We start from the raw sequence: 20,000 nt of genomic DNA, 5'->3' as shown, positions 1-20,000 counted from the left end.
TCAGACTTGCAATCCCCAAGCAAAGCAGAATATACCGATAAACCTACACACCGCAACACACGTTTTCGTGCACACCAACGGTTGCAAGCCATGCTTATGCCCTCATTTGTGAACCCATTCCTTGTCATCTGGCATACTCCTAAAGCTTTCCTACCCATCACTCGTGGTAAAGAGGATTGGATTACGATTGACTGCATGTGAGACAATCTGCTAACAGTACGACACTCTAGAGCAGGTCACCCTCTTCCAAATGCATGTTAACTTTATGGGGAGAACTATGTAATACACGTGCAGCAAACACTGCGCATGCAAATAAAGAAGGATGCCCTATCTACATTTTCTTCAACTCTACAACCGTCGTCATATTCCATGTCAAAATGTAGATGAATATAAGTTAATTTCAACCTTATCATTCTGTTATTATGTTATCTATTTTTATGCCAATGTCAATCTTATTAGCAAACACCATTGGATGTAAACATACATTTGTCACCCTAATGTGACCCTTTGAGGGCCTATAAATACCTGGGTTGTATCTAAATAAAGTTAGTTGTTTAGGATCTGTCTTTGTATCAATACCACCTGTGCTCTCATCACAGAGAATGAGCTGATAAATTGATTAAAAGTCTATAGGACGAATAGTTGAAATTTTATTGTTTTTTTTTTAATTGTGTTTTTTCCATAGGACGAAAGTTGAAATTTGATTTCTTTTCTTTTAATATTGTTTCCCCCATGGTAGTTTAATATTTCGAATAGATTGATGTGTTGATCCAGGGACAAGAAATTATTTGTGGGTGGAAAGATTCCATAAAATTAATCATTGAGTGATGAATAGGTGATGTTTGCAGATGGTAGAGCACTGATCATTATTGAGGTCAGACTACATTTATAACTGAAATTTTCTGAAAGGTTTTATGAGAGATAAGATTTAAGAGTAATTGTGATCTAGGTAAATGTTGATAATGATATATGGAAACCTGAAAGAAGTATCGAAATATTCAGTGAGAAATGGCGAGTCACAGAGTAGATGAATCCAGGAAGATAGCTGGTTCGGTGCACAGGACTAAAGAATATGTATGAAAGCCAACGTAAATACATATTAAGAGAATGTCGAGCCAATCCTCACCATTGAAGTTAAGTGGGGATATTAGCTGGTTCGGTGCACAGAACTAAAGAACATGAATGAAAACCAACGTAGATATATATGAAAGGAATGTTGAGCCAATCCTTAGCATTGAAGTGAAGTGGGGATATTAGATGGTAATGCAAGGTTGATGTTTTATGATAAATTGCTTGTGTTTTCTATGGGGAGTAAGAATTAAAAGAGGGATATACTTGAAAGAAGCAGTACAATTATTACCGTAGGTGGGATGATTTCTCAAAACATTGAGAGATGGTTCCGTGATGCAGAAAAACTGATGGACATGTTGTTTAAAAAATGTATAGTTAAAAAGTGTTTGGAAAGAGTATTAATTAAAATTAGAAATCAATAAGTAAAGTAGGTAATCGTTATATGGTACTGGAAAGGGGGTTGGGTCTTGATATTTAGGAACCACTTGGGCATGTGTAAGGGAGAGATGAATACTGCATTCTTAAGAAGATTCAGTGTACTGCTGATGAGCCATCTTTGTAGGTGTTTGAAGTAGTTAAAGCAGAGGAAGTGTTCTGCATAGGAGGTTCATTTATGATTGAGCATTTAAATGATTAATATGGATATGACCGTTGAAATATGTTTTTCCCTTGACACTTATTTGTGGCATAGAATGAATAATATTATGATGTAGCATTGATGCAAACGTTGAAAATTTTTATTTGCATACTATTCTTCTACCAACATTCATTAATGAATATATTGTAGTTCCGACGTAATTAATGCTCTCCATGTAATATGAATTTATCTAATAGAATTTTTGTATTTTTTTAGGTTTCCTGTGTCTCAAGAGCGATGCCGTTCAACGCAACGAATAAGGTAAAGTGCGGAAGTACTATTTGTTTGTTCTCTTCTTTCTTTGGGCTTCTTTTAAAATGTCCTCTTAGATTTTAGAGATCTTTTCTAACTCTGCTGTTTTACAATTGTGTCTTTCCTTGAGGTATGTTGATTCTGATTACGAAATATTCATGTGTGGTAACGCTACGAGACGTATTGTTAGGTATGTAAATTTTTATGGATGTTAGGAAATATTTCCACTATCTTTAGATTTCAAAACTAGGATAAAAGATAGCACGTGTAGAAGGTAGGTAAAATATGGATAAATCTCCTGCAGCTATAGGTTTTGATCAATGACGAAAACATTTAGGAAAACGATAAAATGCGTGTTACATTTGTCACAGTGGGATAATATAGTTACATATCTTAATTTGGTATATAATCTTTACGAATATACTGCATTAAACTAACCATGGTTTCATTTATCGTCGGCTTAGTAGTATCCGCTGTTTCCTCTACTGCATATCAGGTTTGAATTCTGGCATAGAATTTTTTTTTTTTTTTTTTTTTTTTTTTCTAATTATATTGTCAGAATTCATATTCTACATTTTCGCGAGAGAACCCGAACCGAAATTTATAAGGATTTCACGATCGATTTGGTTGGCAGATTCGCGAAAAAGATCTAACCATTTTTCATCACTCGTCATTTCATCACACTACATTTAGTCACCCGACAATTAACCACTCGTGTTTTAATCACAAAGAAATTTCATCATTTGACAGTTAATCATTGCTCATTTCATCGTAGGACACTTAATCAGATAATCAATCTTTTTTAACCATTGTCCAATTCAGGAAATGTTTTCATTTCCATAACATTTTCAAACAGACGAAAAATACCCGTTGTACAAGATATAAGACAAGTGTGATTTAAAGAAAAAAAGAAAAAAAAAGATAATGAAGGCAATGACACTGAGTGCTTCAAGAAATTTGAATACTACAAAAACAAGAAAATAAATATTCGTTGATGCTGCAGATAATACCAGCGAAAAAAAAGTGTAGAGCATTTATTACTACATTAGGAAATCGTGTTATTTCACTTACCAGAACATCCCCTTTTTCGGATTGAAATGGCATTGAAGCAACAGCAGCAGTACCAAAGATGAAAAATTTGATAACTGGAATAAGTGCAACACTCTCCGTACGGATAGGAAGTCAAAGTTAAAATTCGTCTTGTGAAACTGTAATGAGATTGCCGGAAAAATAAAATCAAGTCTGCAGCGTACCCCACAACGAATTACACCAAACTCCATAAATTTTTGAATGAAAATTCATAAAATTTTAGTTTTATAGTACTTAGAAAATTTTTCTTTTGTGTTTTGTCTTCGAATAATATATTATATAAAATACAAGCTATCGAGGTGAAAGTGATGAAAAGTCATGATGAGGAAAAGTCGAGTGATGAAATATGATGATGATGAAATGTCGGATGATGAATGACCTGTTGTCTGATGATAGACTGACGCATGATCAGTTGTAATATAATGATGTGTCGGGTGATTAAATGACGAGTGATCCTTTATGTACAATTTATCCAATTACCTTGGGAAACTCATATCACCTTTCCTCGGAACCATTTCATCCTCCTAAAGGAAACACGCAAAGGATCCAATAGAAAGAATGAGTAGCTTAGGCATCCCAGTCAGTGAACTACATCTAACTTCTTACGCTAAGACGTAAACTAAATTTTCACCGCCGTCCCAGTTGACGATTAGCTTTTCTTTTTTTTTCTCTCAAAAGGGATTTAAAACCATACGAAGGTCGCTTTCCACTTAACTTGGTAAAGCATTTGAATTAATGAGGCTCTGCATAACTATCAATATCTCTTCTTTCAAGACAACTTATGTAAAAAAAAAAAGAGGTTTGCCTGTGTTTATATATATATATATATATATATATATATATATATATATATATATATATATATATATATATATATATATCAAACCTTTACAGGAATTATATCGAGATGGAAATGAAACCACACATTAAATATCAAGAATTGTAATTTGATTTTCTATGACGATTGCTCGGGAGACTGCAATCTTTTCTCTATAGATTGAATTCGTCGGCTGTTTTTATCGAATTAAAAATGAAAGTGGGAAAAAACACTAGATTATCGTACTTAGACGTTTTCATCGTAAGCGAACAAACAATATATTTAGTTACCTTACTGTGTTATGTCTAGGAAACCAAGAATTGCTCTTTCTTACTTTCACTTCTCACGATACCTCCATAAAATAAGGCTGGCTGTATTTTGACCCTCCATGTATTTTAAAAATGTTCAAATGAGCATCTAGAAAAAGAATTTGAACCAATATGGCAACATATAAATCAGTTACTTTACCCATTATATATTATTGTAAAATATCTCGATAAATCAAAAATATTTAATAAACAGATATATTGTAAAAATAATTAAAAGTCCTTCATGTCGAAAAAAAAAAGAAAAACATACTGATGTTTAATCTGATAGTCTTTATATTTTATTATACTAAAATTATAGGTAAATTCCTAATTAATGTATATTTGAATTAAAATTAAACTGATTCTTGTTTTGGTAAAATATGGATTGACTGCAATAGAATCTAAGTCGGAGAAACAGGTCAAAATATTTTTCAAATAATTGTTGAGCACAATTAAAAGTTTTGGAATTCTGGTACCTATACGGGACCAAAGTCTTAGTACTAAGTGAAATGAAGAATTTAGAATATGCCATCATCCGCCAGACTGAAAATGTTAACCCATCAGCTGGAAAATGGAAATCCAATGGCATAGATAAGTTCCTCTGAATACCGATTGTCTAATAAGTATTTTGTCGAATACGCTCGTCCATCAGAGTTAATACGAAGGAAATACGTTCTGACACTTCCCATCATTATTCAGGAAGGCTAATCATCATATCTAATGTAATCCTGCTGGAGTCATTATATCTACACCTACGCATTCCGCCATAAACAGATACTCAGGCTACTATCAGTCGGCATTTACCAGTGATTGAACACGATGTAATCATTTGAATGTGTGTATTAAATTTTTACCCCTTAGTTATTTGATTTTGTTATCGGTATGTACTGCACATCTTTGCTTATTCAATCTTACTTTTGATCATTTGAAGCTTCATTGGCTTTATATAAAACGACAAACCTATGCAACGAATACCGCGTGTTTACTTTTTCCTCCATTGACTATAGTCCATTTCTTTTAGCGATGCATATTTGCACCGACTCGCAGCGGTGCCCTTTTTGCTCGGAAAAGTTTCCTGATCGCTGATTGGTTGGACAAGATAATTCTAACCAATCAGCGATCCGGAAACTTTTCCGAGCTAAAAGGGCACCGCCGCGAGTCAGTGTAAATATGCATCGCTAAAAGAAATGGACTATAACTCATTCATGTTTTGTTCACGCTTAACTTTACACTGCATGAGGAAATGATAGAGATAGAATCCGACTCTTCAGAAAATAATTGATTTTTAAGAGTAAAATTATCTCTTGCTATAAACATGTAAAACTTCGATGGCCTTTTATGACTTTTTGGGCGGACTTTTAGTAACAGTAACATAAGCTTACAGGTTTTGTTTTATTAAAAAAAGACACGTTTTATTTCCTTTGGCTAATAAATAACTTGTTAATCTCCTCCTCACCTGATATGGAAGTCTTTTTTCATTTCTCGTTAATAGTTTTAATGGATTCTTTCGACGTTGAAGGTTTTTTTTACTTTATATTATTTTTTTAGTTTTCAATTTCATGTAAAATCTATGTCATTACACGAACTTTTGTCCTTGATTGGTGAAGTGAGATATTTATTCACAGAATATCATACTTTGTTTAAATTGTCATTGAATGGTGTAGTTATATAATCATATTAAGATATTCACGGAATTGTGAAGGAATATTTTTCTTCACAGAATATCACTGTTTCAATTGTTATTGATCAGTTGGCAATAAATAGTAAAGGGATACTTTTATATATAGAATATGATTATTTCAATTGTCATTCAATAGTGAATTGTTTCTATTATCAATGAATAGTGTATGAATAGTGTAGTGATATTTTTATTCATAAGATATCTTGAACTGTTTCGGCTGTTATTGAAAAGTTAAGAAATATTTTTTTTCGCTGAGTATAGCTAAAATTTTCAATTGTCATTGAGAATGAAGCATTATTTTTAAAAACAGAATTATCATTGTTTTATATTTTTAATGAACAGTGAGATATTTTATTCACTGAATATCGTTAATTGATTCAATTGTCGTTGGGTCGCTAAATAATATTTTTATTCATAGAATACCTTTAGTTTTTAGAATTGTCAATGAATGTTTTGTACTTTTTTGAATATTGTCCTCCTAGAGGTTATCTCATATTACTAAATTAATTAAGGATTACCTCTTCTTGTTATGGAATATCTGTTTTATATGTCTCCTGAGGGAGTATTTTTTGTGGTTTCATAATTCTTAACATTTTCCTCAATATCAAACATTGTAAAGAGAGGATCCCGAATTTTTACATATCGAAGATATTACCGAATACAAGGTATTAGCAATTTCATAAAATAATATACACATACAAGCATATTTTTTATGTTTCCGTATATTCATATGTACGTATGAATTCGTCCATTTATAATTAAAAAGTAGTTTGCTAATATTTTTACATACAATCTACGAGAATATTTAGATTACCCCATAGAGCGTGCTTTGATGCCTACTATTAATACCATAATTCTAAAAATTAGAATTCTCCATCAAGGAGACTGTCATTTGATGGTGATGTAGGCAATTCTAGGGAATCTCAATAGCAAAGCCCTATTTCTCATTAAGAGAACGTGCAAATGTTTGTGTACCGTATATAGATGCATATAACAAGTCTGTCAAGATGTGAATTTACCTAATGACGCGCGCACACTATTTCATAATATATATATCTACACACACACACACACATATATATATATATATATATATATATATATATATATATATATGTATATATATATATATAAATATATATATATACATATATATATATATATATATATATATATGTGTGTGTGTGTGTGTATGTGTGTAGATATATATATATATATATATATGTATATATATATATATATATATATATATATATATATATATATATATATATATATATATATATATATGTATATATATATATATATATATATATATATATATATATGATAAGTGTGTATTTCTTTCCGGTCACGTTCAGTATCATTGTCAGACGTATAACTAATCGGTCTCGCCCTGTCCCTCAGGTGCTGGCAGATGGAGTTTTAGTACCTTGGTGAGAGGGATTATAGTTAGGAAATGGGGAGGCGATGGGTATGGTTGAATCTGTGTGTGTGCAAATCTATTTAAATATTTAGCCTTCATTTTTGACGGGTCGCGTAAACTAGCATATGTCGTATATATCGGGTGTGTGTAATCAAAAGTCTGAAGGTATTTTTTCATTACATGCTATTAATAACGAAAATTTAAGCTGTTAACTTACTTGTAAGTGGTGAAATCTTACTGCAATCTGTGGATAAAAAAATAGGTGAAATTAACACAAAATCTATTATCAGTTCAATTAGGTTGATGCGAATAAACATTAAAAAGATACGACCTGCAGTAATCAATGAGACTTTTTGATGTTCATTTATCTTAAAAGACTAATGCTATTCTGTGATGGCTCTTTACTACTGTGAAGTTTCCACAGAAACATTCCTTTGAACAAGTACATTACTCAGATAATGCATAAATGATGGTATTGTGATCGAAAAATGGGGTGATTATATTTTGATTATTTTTATTATAATGACGATTATTATTAATATTATTTATTATTACTCTTATTAGGCTGTTATTGCTTTTGAATTTTAAACATATATAGTTGAATAATGATTAAATTATTTTTTTTGTATGGATAGGAACCGAGTTCTATGTCCTACACCTATCATCACGGATAATTTGCTCCAGTTGCTAAATTTATGCTATAAGAGACTCGGCAGTTACAGTGTTATGCACTGAAGTTTGGAACAATGTTAGGAGATTTGCATCATCGGAAACCCATAGCTGTCTTTACACTTTCATGGTTTTTCACGATGTTCGCAGTAAGTTGATAGCAATGATGGTAATTGTTCACAAAACCTCGCTCTCCATTTACTCCAAAATAATGCAATCCTGCAGTTTTCATCTTCTTGCACAGTAATTATGGGGTTATTTGAATTCTGGGAAAGCAATAATTAGCAAGATATGTTGAGGAGGGGGGAAGGGGTTATAACAAAAAAATAGCTCTGTTTCCCACCAAACGACTTGGAAGTGACATGTCAACATAGTCAACCAAACAGAATTCGTGATGCCAGCGTACATAAACAGAAGTTCGCGATGCCAGTGTACATTTGATATACTGTATATTCAAAATATACTTAATTAAAAATGGATTAAGTACCCAAAAGTGTCCATAAAATATGCAATTTACATATAGTGACACTTTTGAGTAAACACTCAATTTTTATTAAGTATATTTTGAACATACAGTATATCAAATGTACGCTGGCATCACGAACTTTGTTTATTTACGATGGCATCACGAATTCTGTTTGGTTGACTATGTTGACATGTCACTTCCAAGTCGTTTGGCGAGGAAACAGAGCTATTTTCTTTTTATAACCCCTTCCCCTTCCTCAACATACCTTGCTAATTGTTGCTTTCCCAGAATTTAAATAACCACATAATTACTGTGCAAGAAGATGAGAACTGCAGGATTGCATTATTTTGGAGTAAATGGAGAACGTGGTGTTGTAAATAATTACCGTAATGATAATTATAATTTCCTTTATTCTTTGATATTTAGTTTCTTCGAATCTCCCATAGAATGTCTCAGAAAATTCCTTCTGGTCTATTAGAGTCTCCGTGTGGTGTATCATGAAGTCTCAGGGTATTTTCTTGGAATCTTAAGAAGGTAGCCTCATGTTTGAGAATCTCCCCAGGAATGCCATCTGGATTGTTAGACCTTTGCCTTTTTTTATATATTTTTATTGCACTCAGAATTTTTATAAATTCTGGAGGCTTGTCGAGGTCCTGGGTGAGTGAAAAGTAATGGAGAACGTCAACAATCAACTCGTCAGGGCCGTTACAATGGTTCAGTGTAGCATAGTAATGCTCAGCCCCGTAGTTTGGAGTCTCTTTCTATTATTAAAGGACAGTTGTGCCATTTAGCGTGCAGTCCGGAGGGATTATGTATATCGTGGGCCCATAGATTAATTTTTGCCTTTGTAAAAGCGTTATTTTTTTTTTTTTTTATCAGCAAAGGCTTTAATTTCCTTATCTCTGTGAGCACAAGTTGTTATGTCAACATATTTATTTGACATTGTGTCTCCAACTTCATGTCACTCCATCTTTGTGTCAGTGGAGAGGAATTGTTGTTTGCAGGTTATGCGTAATTTGTTTTTTTTTTCGTTTCTGTTCAAGTAATTTTTGAATGGTTTCAGATTTATCATCAAACCAATTTGCATGAAATTGCTTAGTGAAGCCAATTGTTCTTTTGCAACATCTCTTATCAGCATGCAGAACTTTGCCCACTCAGCACCTTGATCTTTTTCAGGATTGTCAAATAAGGAAGAGAGCCCTCGGCAATTTGAGCTTCAAAAGTACATGCTCAGGTCTCTACAGTTCAACAGTTCAATATCTTACATTTAGCCTGCATTCATATTTGAGGTCTTGATTTTGAATTTGAAGATAGGTCCCACTAATCAGTGAGCTGCCCCTTGCATGTTGAGTTATGGTTACATCATTAGTGTGCTCTGCTTCTTATGTACTCCAGCATGTGCCAGTGCTTGGATCTCCGAGACATTCTTATTTATTTGATTTCGTCCATGTGCAGAAATATTGTGTTAATAATGATAAGATGATGCTTAGCCGATTAGGGAGAATAGTCAAAGGCCATTGCCATTTATATTGCCTGTGCCATAATTTATGGAACCTCCCCTTAGAGCCACATTTATCATAGTATAAGCAACGAAACCTCCTACCAAGACAACATTGTCAGTTCGTGGGATATTTTTCACCTCTTTTACCAAGTGCACAGTCTTTCACTCTAACCCTCTCTCCAGCAACTAAATCCACCATACTCCTCTATTCAAGAGAAAACTTGTGCTAAAAGCTGGAAGACTTAATTCTCCTCCACCGTGTCCCATAAGCAAAGGAACTTTGTAACTGATGATAATGAGTTGTTCAAGTTGAGGAACTATGTGCTTCCCCTCCGAAAATTAAGTTTGGGTGAAGGTTTGGGTGTGGGCCAAAACTCACAAACTTGACCAAGCCACCCAATGTCATATGGCAAGAGGAAACATCGACAGCGTAAAAGGCGCCCCACTGTAGGGGATATTAAAGAAACAGAAGTATTATTAAACATTTGCGATCTCTTTGCTCAACGACACTGTGCATTTTTGAAATAGTCCTGCTTTGTGCAGTGTTTTCCTTGTGATTAACAGGAATTACCAGCTTTATCTTTAGATTTATTTTTTCTATACTCTTCCATCGAATTATTGTTGAACTTATTAAAGTTGTTTTAATGTTTTCTGATTAACTCTTCCAAGTTTCTCTTGGTTCTTCCCGTTGTATGTTTGTTAATTCTTAAATTGTCAGCTCTTTGTTTATTCCATAAATTTCTTCTAATGCATAACTTCAACCTCATTCTCCTTTACTTGTCCGTCCTCAATCTTCCATTTGGTCTCTGAAAAAAAAAATACGTTAGGAGTCTTTTATAGAAGAATCCTCAAATGTTTACCCATGGTGGTTTTATCAAGATATATGATTTTCTTTTCAGTAAAGGTATGAAATCATCTACGTTGTATTTCTAGTGCGTTTTTTTTTAGTCTTCAATTATCGTTTCTCATCAACGCAGCAATTTTGCCCTCTTTTATGTTCAGTTTCATGTTTCGCTGAAATATGCGTATACATTAAGATTTAAAAATAAATTACGCGTAATTTTATTCAGGAAAATTTATGTTGAAAATGTATTTCGTATATTATAAAAGGGATGAAAGAGGACGAACAACGAGGGAATTCAGCTGGATATAGATTGCTATTTGGAAAATTTTACATTTTTCTGTAAATTTCTTTTTGCAAAATATTCATCCATCATGTTTGAATATATTTGGGTATTGAAAGAAGGAAAAATATATTGAATGAAAGAATCAGTATTTATTAGCTGACTATTTAAATTTTTTGGATATTTCTGTACATTTTGTTTTGATGAATAACAATTTATATATACAGATATATAGATTATGTTATTAAATACTGGGTGAATATTAGTTGTTTATTCTATACTTGATTGTTGAAATACGAAATATGTCTGGCTGTCATTTCCCCTTTATAGATAATCAGTGTGAATTTGTGCTAACTGATTTGCATGGTTCATGTTTAAACTGGACTCTTCTATAGTTAATGTTCACAATGTTATTAAAACGAGATGAGTATCCTAAACATTTGTTATCTTACTATCAAACAACTTTCTAAAAATATCTGCATTTGATTTTTCACTTTTCGACAAAGTTCTTAAATATTTCGTTATAAATATCCTAATTGAAAAACGGTCTCGGATCGCGAATCCATTAAAGCGACGTAGCACAAATTGTTCCTTAAGAAATCAGTAAACAAATGGGGTTAAAATCATATCCTCTAGCCTATGCTAGAACAGAATGTTGGGCTTTGAATAACTATATCTCTTGGGTTTATTTGACTCCTAAAACCTAAAAGCATGTTCCGCTAGACAGAGGTTTGCGATCCTGTTTTTACTCTAACGTTACAATAGGCAAAAAGTTCATAGCAATATTCGGTGGTATGTTACTTCGGACAAAGATATATCATATATAACGACAAAACCTTTTCTTCACCTCGAGATAAAGTAGATACAATTACATATTCCATATCCTTTGTGTTCTGACAATAGAAGTTAAGAGCAACCCTCCTCTCTCTCTCTTCTCTCTCTCTCTCTCTCTCTCTCTCTCTCTCTCTCTCTCTCTCTCTCTCTCTCTCTCTCTCTCTCGTGAGATTGGGTTTATGCTTTTGTTAATTTAAGCGGCAACAACTTTCAAGAACCCAGTAATAGTGAAGTAAATGTGTTCAAGCGGATTCCATTAGTTTCGAGTTAAGCATTCTGTGGTTAATGAATGTAATGCGCTCGAGACCAGACGGATGTCGATCAATCTGATTTTATATTCGAGTTCCTGGTAATATAATTTTATGTTTAGTGACGTGAGTGGATTTTATTTCTACCAGGACTTAAAGCTTCATGTATGAAAGGATAAGAATGGAAAATCTTGAATACTAAACACTGAAAGTTTTAGTAATTCTGTTTAGCATTATTGAAGAATTTACATAAAATATATCTAAATATCTTCGCCTTAATTGAATTTAGTGTAGCAATAAACTTGGAGAGGGTTGTTTCGTTTATATTTATGTTCCTGTATAAACAAAGATTGTCATCTTTGCTCATATGAATCTGACCTAATTTCATTGATATTTCTCTCTCTCTCTCTCTCTCTCTCTCTCTCTCTCTCTCTCTCTCTCTCTCTCTCTCTCTCTCTCTCTCTCTATATATATATATATATATATATATATATATATATATATACACACACACAGAGAATATATATATGTGTGTGTATATATATATATATATATATATATATATATATATATATATATATATATATATATATATATGTTTATACATTGGTATATATACATACACATATATATGCTTATATGATAGATATGTATATGCAGTTCACAGACACACACATAAGCATACACACACACACACACATATATATATATATATATATATATATATATATATATATATATATATATATATATATATATAGTATATGGCTCACATAAGCACTGTGTAGTAAATTTGCGTTATGTTGTAAAGGTTTCTCAGTGATTTAAGACAACTTTAAAATATGTGTATTTTTTAAATTACTTACCAGCCTTTTGAGCTGGAAAGCCTGCTGTGTGCTTCACGCAAGTACATATTTTTATACCCGTCTTTTATCACAGGGGAATCTTTTAAACACACACACACATATATACACACACACACACATATATATATATATACATATATATATATATATATATATATATATATATATATATATATATATATATATATATATATATATATATAATGTGTGTGTGTATTTCTACGGAAAGTTAGCTTTGTAGAATCCCTTAAGAATAAAATCATTTAATGGTTCAAGGATGCTATATAATTATGTATATTGAATTATCGATTATTCAATATTATTTGTAAATTATCAGTACTATGATAATAATTTGTGAAATTCAGTGTTTATGCTATAATAAACTCTCAGAAAGTCTTTAAACGGGAAAATGAAGATAATCATGTTACATTTGATACAAGTACAATGTATTTACAGAATTACTTGAATATCACTGTTTTCTCGATTCTCAAACAATGATGATCCCAGGTTTTTTTTTCTTAAGTTTAAACTAATGATTATTTCTTAAGTATACTTATACAGTGAAAAGTACTGAAACTATTCATCATTTCCTTGGCTCATAAAACGCATATACGATTTACTTCTCAAATATGTTGGAAGTGGCAAGAGTGTTTTATCAAGCGTTATGGAGGAGGGAGGAATACCCCAAGCTTCGTCTTGAAACTTTAATTGAAACTTTGTCCTGCATATAGAGAATCTACTGTTTCTCTACTGCATATAGAGAAGCTACTGCAAACTGGATGACTTAGGAATAAATAAAGTTATATTGATAACGACAAGCTTATAAAAATCTTTTTTTTTTTTTTTTTTTTTTTTTTTTTAAAAACTACCTCACCAAGTTTCACAGATGTTGACAGCTAGCAAAACACCGCTTTTAAATCCCAACCGAGAATCATACTAACATGAACACGCTTTTCAAATCTCAATAATTGAATAGTTTCTAACAGTTTGAATATTTTGTTTAATGTGTGATCATCTTTATAGTTGTATAAATAAGTAATAACTCTTGTGTGTAAACAGCGTCTAGAGCAGTTTTTTTTTTCTCAGTTGGCTGCTCCGATTTAAATCTCTCCCTGTTCCCTCCCTGGACTGAAATCCCTTCCTTTAGATTTGAAATTCCTCCCTTGGACCAAGTGCCTGCCATTTGAAGATCCCTAATCTAAACGTGAATCTGGTGTTGATTTATGCTTACATAAGTAGACAATTACTTTCCTTGCTAAATGTTATACGCTATTTGCCCACTACTTCTTCCCTTACCTCTCTCGTCATTCGGGGAAAGAGAGGCAAGTCTGTCTAAGGAAAGGGTTGTTACAGAGATTTGAAGTCGAAACTTTCCAAGCACTGAACGCGCATTGCTGTAATCCAACTCGAGCTTTTGCATGGTTTTTGGACGGCAAAGAGAGATTATCTGAACGCCCCCGAAGCCCGGATATCTAACTGCAAGGGACGTGCATATTTAGAGCTTGAAAAGTAAATTGCCAGTGTCATGGAATATTTTGGCACTGAATTTGCGTGAGCTGGTGAAGGGAGGGAAGGGGATAGAGGGTAGGTTCGGTGGAAAGGTTTCGGGCGTCATATGTTGGACATCATGGGGTAAAAGGGTTGGTTGTAACCCGTAAACGGATTTTCCATCGGGGCTAAAAAAAAAAAAAAAAAAGATTCCAGTGAATGAAGAACCACAGTTAAAATGCGAGCCAGAAAAAAAGATTAGGTTTAAAAATACCGAAAAGGCAGATGAAATGGGAATGAAGTTGGGGAGTGGTATAGGAAACGCTGGCCATTGTGCCAAAAGATGTTTTATATTGAAATTTCATAAGACTGATAGTTTAATTAGAAAAGGAAAATTGTGACAACGGGAAAAAACTTATTTTGAGAAAATATTTCGATCATTTCAGCAATAAACCTTTTCTTATGTAATAAACTCTATCGCTGCTGCTTTGCTTTTGAAATAAATATCAAATGAATATTAGAAATATTTATGGTCGTAAACATTACAATGTAATTTTCATATGTTCATGAAATTTAGGTAAATAAAAAGGTTACACGAGTCTTTAGCCTGTATTATTATTATTATTATTATTATTATTATTATTATTATTATTATTATTATTAGCTAAGCTACAATCCTAGTTGGAATAGCAAGATGCTATAAGCCCAAGGGCTCCATTAGAGAAAAATAGCCCAGCGAGAAAAGGAAATAAGGAAATGAATAAACAATGAGAAAAAATTAACAATAAAATATGTTAAAAACAATAACATCAAAACAGATATGTCATATATAAACTATAAAAAGACTAATGTCAGCCTGTTCAACATAAAAACATTTGCTGCAAGTTTGAACTTTTGAAGTTCTACCGATTCAACTGCCGGATTGGGAAGATCATTCCACAACTTGGTCACAACGGGAATAAAACTTCTAGAATACCGTGTAGTATTGAGCCTCATGATGGAGAAGGCCTGACTATTAGAATTAACTGCATACCTAGTATTACGAACAGGATGGAGCTGTCCAGGATGATCTGGATGTTAAGGGTGATGATGAATTATGAAAAATCTGATGCAACCTGCATAACGAACTAATTGAACGTCGGTGCCAGAGATTAATATCTAGATTAGGAATAAAAAATTTAATAGACCGTAAGTTCCTGTCCAACAAATTAAGATGAGACTCAGCAGCTGAAGACCAGACAGGAGAACAATACTCGAAACAGAATGAAAGAATTAAAAGACTTCCTCATAGATTGATCACCGAAAATCTTGAAAGACTTTCCCAATAAGCCAATTTTTTGTGCAATTGAAGAAGACACAGACCTAATGTGTTTCTCAAAAGTAAATTTGCTGTCGAGAATCACTCCTAAAATTTTAAAAGATTCATACAGAGTTAAAGAAACATTATCAATGCCGAGATCTGGATGTTGAGGAGCCACTGTCCTTGATCTACTTACAATCATACTTTGAGTTTTGTTAGGATTCAACTTCATTCCCCTTAATTTGCACCATGCACTAATTTTAGTTAGATCTCTATTGGGGGATTCAGCAATCCCAGATCTACATTCAGGAGATGGAATTGATGCAAAGAGTAACATCATCTGCATATGCACCAAGCTTGTTTTCTAGGCCAAACCACGTCATGTGTATATAGTGTAAAAAGTAATGGGCCAAAAACACTAACCTGAGGAAAACCAGATATCACATTCCTATACTCACTATGGTGCCCATCAACAACAAATCTTTGCGATCTATTTCTTAAAAATTCAATAATGATGCTAAGAAACTGCCCACCCACTCCCAACTGTTTGAGTTTGAAAACAAGGCCCTCATGATTAACATGGTCAAAGGTAGCAGTAAAATTAAGGCCAATCATACGAACTTCCTGACCACAATCAAGGGATTTTTATACAGCATTTGAGATTGTAAGAAGGGCATCACATGCTCCAAGGCCTTTACGAAAACGAAATTGCAAACTAGGGAACAGATGATTACCTTCAGCAAACCTATTCAGACGATTTGCCAAAATCCGTTAAAAAAACTTTAAATAATAAAATTGGGGTGTAATCAGTTGAACTTCAGCTACCACAAACACATTTACATAGTGTTGTAACATTACCCATTCTCCAACAGGTGCTAAAACCATCTTTTCTTGCTAACTTGCGGAAAGTAACAGATAACTTTGGTCCTAAGAAACCTGCAGTCTTTATTTAAAACAAAGGAAAAATACTATTTGGGTCTTCACCACCATAAACATCAAGGTCCATCAAGAGAGCTTTAATTTCACGAGATTGAAAAGCTAAACTACTCAGTTTAGCCTCAGGAAAACAAGAATGAGGAAGATCAAGTTTCTCATTACTCTGTTTACTGTCAATCTCATCAGTCAAAAGGATTGCCTTTTACCTAAGAACAGTGAGTGACAGAGCCATCTGGTTTAAGTAAAGGAGGAATTGCTGCATCTACACCAAAGAGTGTAGATTCAATGGTAGTTCACCACTTATGTTCCTGGGTTGTACCAGAAAGGGTTTCGTTTATGGTTAAATTGTGTTCCTCTTCAGTTGAAGCATAAACTCGCTAAGCAAAAGCTCGAAGCTGAGTATAGTTATTCCTAGTCAAAACTAATCTGTTACCCTTCCAAAGATGATTGGCCTTCTGCTTCTGCAAATAAGCATGTTTACAATCACCATGGGCCAGGGTTTGTCCTTCACTCGGTATCTTAGCACACGAGAACGATACACATATCAATTATATTGGCTATATTCTTATTCAAAGGGACAACAGAGTCAACACTACTATACAATTGTGACCAATCCAAGCCCAAAAGATCACTCAAAATCCCATTACAGTCGGCTTGAGATTTCATATAAATCTTACATGTGTATGATACATCAGGGACAAGCTGCTCAGTCTTCACTACTAATGAAATCAAAGCATGATCAGATGTCCCACCTGGAGAACCAACCTTACTTGTTATAACACCAGGGAAGTCGGTGTATGCGAGATCGAAGCAGTTACCAGGCCTGTGAGTAGCTTCACGTATGATTTGCTCACAGCCTGATTCAGAGACAAAGGCTGAAGCTCTTAAGCAATGGCGATCGTAGGAGAAACAGAATTCAACCACTCCCTGTGGTGAGCATTGAAATCACCAACAGACAGAAAAGGCCTTTCTATCATCTTATTTTATCTTAGCCATAATGGCAAGAAGACAATCAAAGATAAAATCATCCATGTCTGCATTCCGGTAGATCGAACAAAAATGGAAGTTGTTATGCCTTCCACAAAATTTTATTTCCTAAATCTCATCACATCCTCATTCATAGAAGGACTTATGAGAAGCAGGGTACTCAGTCCTAATATATACGAATGAGTTTTGTGTACAAACGATTTAAAGTTGTTGTGAAAGTTTATAGACGACCGCTAAAACAATACATTGGTCCCTTGAACATCATGGGGACAATTCGTGGGGATAATAATCTTCCCACGTGAATAAATGTTAAAAACCAGAATAGTCAAATTCGCTGAAGTTCACCTCTCGAAGGATCATTAAATACATACAAGCATACGCGCGCCCAGACGCACCCGCACACACACACACACACATTATATATATATATATATATATATATATATATATATATATATATATATGTATGTATGTATGTATGTATGTATGTTTGTGCATACGTTTGCATATCCTTTTTTTATATGTTGCTGTTCGTAACTGTGGCTGTTGATTTTTAAGGACATGGACATTCTTCTCATTAATTTTTTTTTTACGGATAGGGCTGCTAGCTTAGTGCACCTCTCCTCCCTACCTGTAACTTATCCAATGAAGCAAGCAAACTCTACTTTGGAAATTTCAAGAAAAGCTTTCATGTTTACTCCACTTCGAATTGAACTCTCTCATTGTGTCTCCGTCGATATAAGTAATGAGTTTTACAAATGTTGGAACAGAACTTGAGGCTATGTACCTTATCCTGAAATATTAGCGTAGAAATATAACTGTCATATATTATCGAGAAATCCCCATTGAAAGTTTTAGAAAAATTTATTATTTATCTTTGCCACAAGGGTTTTGCCTTTTCAGAGGAAGATTTTCGTTTCTCAGAAAATCACTAATATAGTACCTGTACTCAGTTGGGTTAACTTGTGAGCGACACTGTGATCGAATCATTACGAACTCTACCTACAGGTTTGCAATGAGTTACACACCCACCCATTCCCTAATAATACACACACATACACTCAGTGTGGGGATACTTTAACGTGGTGAAAGGTTTGCTTAATACCGTGATCGGTAAAGCTGTGCTGGTCAGGGACACTCATATTATATTGGTTTGCTGTGAGCGATCAGACGAAAATCTCACACCATCGCTTATTCGTACTGGCCAGCGGGGTTATGAAAACTAGCCATACCCCTGGCATGAATTGACATGTCTGAAGCCTTTACCCTGCAAGAGACTAAAACGGTTGTATTTGTTGTTGTATATATATATATATATATATATATATATATATATATATATATATATATATATATATGTGTGTGTGTGTGTGTGTATGTGTATGTGTATGTGTATGTGTGTGTGTGTGTGTGTGTAATTACATTCATATTCAAAATATATTTCTTCAGGAGAGAGAGAGAACAAACATAAGTTTTGTTAGAATTCCTCGTCTATGCTCTTTTGTTTGAATATAGTTGTTCATACTCTCCCGAACTCCCGATTATTCATTAACTTTTTAAACATCGGGAATGGTCTTTTATCTTTAGGTTTCACTCATTATCTTTACATACTTCATTCTTGTGTGGAGTGGACCAACAATTTGTATTTAACTCCCATTTCCTTTATAATCTATGGCTAAGTGATGCTGCTTTAAAATTGGCCACTTTACCATTGCTGTTTCTTGGGATGACCCATTTCCCTAAACATTCTTCCGCATGTTAGTGGAGAAAGGGGTGCCGAGTTTTCAACTGTATTCCCCTCTTTTCTTTAGAAAGATTTAGCGTTAATCACTTGATCTCCAAAAGATTTAGTGTTAATCACTTGATCTCCTTTCATAGCAAGTTTCCAAGGTTATCCTACTCAAACTTTAACAGCCAATTTCTTCTGTTTTTACACTCTTGTTACAGCAGCTATAACTGCAAATTAACCTCCTCCGTTTCAACATGGTGTACCGGTGTTACTTCCCTCAGATATAGTCTAACCAATATTGGTCTAACGACTCTTAACATTTTTCCTTTGCCTCGTTATAACCGGATTTTAACCTGATAATATCCATGTCATCGAATATAGCTGGCTTCAACAATTATTTTCCGTTGCCATTTTTATTAACCTTTATATAATTAAGCTACTATGTTAATTTCTTATTTCTTTGCACCCATATCGTCCATGATTAATATCCCTTTTTAGCAAACCCAAAGTCCCAAGTTATTCTCCCTTCTTGAAACCGACGTTTCGAGTATTGCCTTGGTGAGAGCATCAG

At 33.6% G+C, this 20,000-nt stretch overlaps 1 protein-coding gene across 1 annotated transcript in view; it reads right to left on the bottom strand.

Annotated features, from left to right (window-relative positions):
- The window catches only part of LOC137654924 (uncharacterized), a 794,088-nt gene that overhangs the window by 583,692 nt on the left and 190,396 nt on the right, over positions 1–20,000 (bottom strand). The window contains exon 2 of the mRNA XM_068388836.1: positions 7,499–7,525. The gene's annotated coding sequence lies outside the window, so the exon portion shown is untranslated. The remainder of the gene's footprint in view (positions 1–7,498; positions 7,526–20,000) is intronic.

The sequence above is a fragment of the Palaemon carinicauda genome, chromosome 1, assembly GCF_036898095.1.
Source record: "Palaemon carinicauda isolate YSFRI2023 chromosome 1, ASM3689809v2, whole genome shotgun sequence".
In the NCBI taxonomy this organism is placed as follows: Eukaryota; Metazoa; Arthropoda; class Malacostraca; order Decapoda; family Palaemonidae; genus Palaemon; species Palaemon carinicauda.
This window is presented reverse-complemented; position numbering and strand designations above follow the sequence as displayed.